The 3,971-nt window shown below is 36.3% G+C and overlaps 1 pseudogene; it reads left to right on the forward strand.

The window, feature by feature from the left end:
* The first annotated feature begins 1,694 nt into the window (after positions 1 to 1,694).
* Positions 1,695 to 3,971, forward strand: LOC120208067 (annotated as a pseudogene).

Consider the following 3,971-nt stretch of genomic DNA (forward strand, 5'->3'; position numbering starts at 1 on the left):
CCTTGAAATAATGGTAAGATGCTAGTTGACAAATGCCAGTGGTCAAAGATGAGAATTCATAGAAGTATAGGGATGGGGATTGCAATATATCAAGAATCTGCGATTACTTCATGTGGACCCCACGGACAATCCGGCGTTATTTTCTACGTACGATATTAGTCCCCGAAAAGGAGATATGTCAGCTACAGTTTCACCATCTAAACCCATTATGTTAATTCCCAAACCCAAAAGTTTCATACAAGCCGGCATTTCCGGAATTTCGAACGGAGGACCATGGGTAAAATGGGAAAATAAAAGGGGAAGAAAACAAATAAATGATGTTAACAAAGGCAAAAGTGGACGGCATTTTGATCTTCCCTATCTCTTTTTATTATAATATATTAATTATTTTATTTATGAATTAATATAAAGTAACCTTTAATGGGAAAATATAAATAATTAAAGATTTGTTTTCCTTTTCAAATTTATTTAAAATAATTGAATATTGTTTGGATAATTTTTTAATGATAATATATTAAATAATATTTTATGAATTTTGATTCTATTATTTTCATTGATAAAACAAAAAACAAAAAAACAATAGAGTAAATTATGCATTTAATACTTAAACTATTAGTTTTTGTTCGTTTTAGTATTTACACTTTTAATCTTTTCAAATCATACCTAATATTTAGTTTTTATTTCATTTTAGTACCTCGTCGTTAAAAACTTAACGTGTTTAATCTATATTATCAGTTTTGGTCTGTTTTAATACCTAAACTTTCAGTTTTTTTTAAACTTAACGTTAATTTTTAAAAGAGTATTAAAATGAAACAAAAATTAAATGTTTAATATAATTTTGAAAACATTAAAAACATAGATACTAAAATAGGTCAAAACTGATAATTTATATACTAAATGTGTAGTTTACTCAAATATTAACGTCTTCCACCAAGCTTCCATCCCTTCTCTCTGCCTATAAAAATTCGATAACTTTGAAACTTCTGGTTCAAAACCAGCTTCCCTCATTTTTTTCGCCCTCTCTGTAATAAAAACTGAGCTTTTTCTGGTAATTGTCTTCTTCTTCTTCTTCTTAAATAAGAGAAACTGGAAAAAAATTTCACATATTTTCAAGCTGCAAGTTATCCAAATACCTCAGTCTGATCTCGTTTCATTGAAAAATCTCATTTTCTTCTGTTTGTTGTTGTTGACTTTCTTTACCTGGCGCTTTTTTTTTGTAGGGTAACTCTATTCTGCATTTTTTAAAAATTAATTTTCTTATTGAAGCTTTGGATCAGGATATTAAATTGAATTTTGTACTGACTCGCATTTCAACTTCTTGAATTCCTTAGTTTTGTTTTCGGATTTGTCATTTTTTTTAGATTCGATTAGTTTTTATCAATTGGATTACACAACTTTCTAGAGAAAATTTTAAGTTTCCTAGAAACTTCTGATTGTTGACCGGGTTGACTATTATCGTCAACGTTTTGAGTACTGGTGATCATAGGGGTTTGTTTTGAAGTTCTTTGTTTTTCCAGTAGCAGTTGATTATTTTTTGTATTTGCCATATTCGATACAAAAGAAAAATCATTTTGCTACATATTAAAGCCCTCTTTTTCCCGTGCTCAACTTCTTTGATAACAGTTGAATGGTGATCATTTTATTTTATTTCAGCTTCTTATCTTATTATTGGTTATAGCTTCAGCGACGATGTTGGAAAAAATGGCAATTCTGGACGTTGAAAAGGTGATAGGAGATTTCGAAGCAATGACCAAAGATGCTGAGAATGTTCAAAGAGAGACTCTAAAGCTTATTTTAGAAGAAAATGGATGCGCTGAGTATCTGCAGAATCTGGGCCTCAATGGCAGAACTGACCCCGAGAGCTTCAAGGCTTGTGTTCCTCTCGTCACTCACAAGGACCTGGAGCCTTATATCCAAAGAATTGCTGATGGTTCTTTTCCCCTCATTCTCACTGGAAACCAATAACAACCATTTCTCTAAGGTAATTTTATCTTCTTCTTCTTTATCTAGTTTGCCATCATTTGATTTTCAAAACTGATGGCCTTTTTGTTGAAATTTGCAGCTCTGGCACCACTCAAGGAAAACCCAAATTTGTTCCCTTCAATGATGAATTAATGGAAACTACTTTGCAGATTTATCGTACTTCTTTTGCTTTCAGAAACAAGTAATTCACGCCCCATAGTATTTTTCTTCTTGTCCACGCCTTTATTTTCAACTGGAATAAATGAAACTGTGGTATTGAAATACATGTTTCCTTCTTATTATTGATATACAGAAAGTTTCCTATTGAGAATGGGAAGGCTTTGCAGTTCATTTACAGTAGCAATCAGACTAAAACCAAAGGGGGCTTGCTCGCTGGAACTGCAACCACCAATGTCTTTCGCAATTCTCAGTTTAAAAATGCGATGAAAGCGATGCAATCGCAGGTTTGCAGCCCCGATGAGGTGATCTTTAGCCCTGATTTTCACCAATCATTGTACTGCCATCTTTTATGCGGGCTGCTTGTGCGTGAAGAAATTCAGATGGTTTCCTCTACCTTTGCACATAGCATCATTCTCGCGTTTGAAACTTTCGAACAAGTTTGGAAAGAGCTCTGTGGTGATATAAGAGAAGGGGTCCTTTCGAGCACATCACTTTTCCGTCTGTCCGATTCGCTATGGCCGAATTGCTGAAACCAATCCTGAATTGGCTGACTTGATTGAGAATAAATGTTCAGGATTAGTTAATTGGTATGGACTGATACCAGAACTTTTCCCTAATGTGAAATACATCTATGGGATCATGACAGGGTCCATGGAGCATTATCTTAAAAAGTTAAGGTATTATGCTAGAGACGTGCCTCTTATAAGTGCTGATTATGGTGCTTCCGAGGGGTGGATTGGGGCAAATATCAATCCAACTCTACCACCCGAGTCGGCTACTTAATATCGGGTATTTCGAATTCCTTCCTCTGCAAGAAAACATTGTGGAGCATATGCAAGACAAAGTTAATGGTTCTTTCATCACAGTGGAGCCGAAGCCGGCGGCCTAACCGAAGTTAACGTCGGCGAAGAATACGAGGTTATCGTCACCAACTTTGCAGGTTCCTTAATTTCGACCCCTGTCTACCACTTTTTCAGCATGCAAAGTATATGCTATGTTTATGTCCAATTCCTGTAGAGTGCAGGTTTGTACAGGTATAGGCTAGGGGATGTGGTCAAGGTTATGCGGTTCCATAACTCGACCCAGAGCTGAAATTTATCTGCCGAAGGAACCTGATGCTGACCATAAACATCGACAAGAACACCGAGAAAGATTTACAGCTCGCCCTGGAAGAAGCAGCGAAGAGGAAAAGCAGGAAGTGGTTGATTTCTCAAGTCATGCGGACGTATCGACCGACCCCGGTCATTACGTGATCTTTTGGGAAATTAGCGGGGAAGCAGTGATGGGGTCCTGCAGGAATGCTGCAACTGCTTGGATCGTTCGTTCGTGGATGCAGGCTATGTTAGTTCCCGCAAGGTCAATACCATCGGTCCCCTCGAACTCCGAGTTCTTCGGAAGGGAGCTTCCAGAAGGTTCTTCAACATTACCTGGGATTAGGGGGTGTTGTTAGTCAGTTCAAAACGCCGCGATGCGTAGGGCCTACGAACAACAAAGTGTTGCAAATCTTGTGTGACAATGTCGCCAAGAACTACTTCAGCACTGCTTTCCAGAAAGTAAAATTAATTCGCTCGCGATGTCGCTTATATAATAAATAAAGGGTGTTTATTTTGCTTAATCATTAGTTCATAGTAAATAAACATCTAAAATTAATTCAATCTTATCATAATATATAATGATTAAAGTAAATCATTGTGGGAACGCCTTGGTAACTTCCATTTGTCATTCAGATTACTTTTGTGGAACATCGTGGTTTGAACAAGATTCCTTTTTTCATCATTTGTGACTCTGTTCAACTTCAAGTGTGTTCTGCTCTTTTCCCAGTCTTCTAA

This window comes from Hibiscus syriacus, unplaced genomic scaffold (assembly GCF_006381635.1).
Source record: "Hibiscus syriacus cultivar Baekdansim isolate YM2019G1 unplaced genomic scaffold, ASM638163v2 tig00015910_pilon, whole genome shotgun sequence".
Classification (NCBI taxonomy): Eukaryota; Viridiplantae; Streptophyta; class Magnoliopsida; order Malvales; family Malvaceae; genus Hibiscus; species Hibiscus syriacus.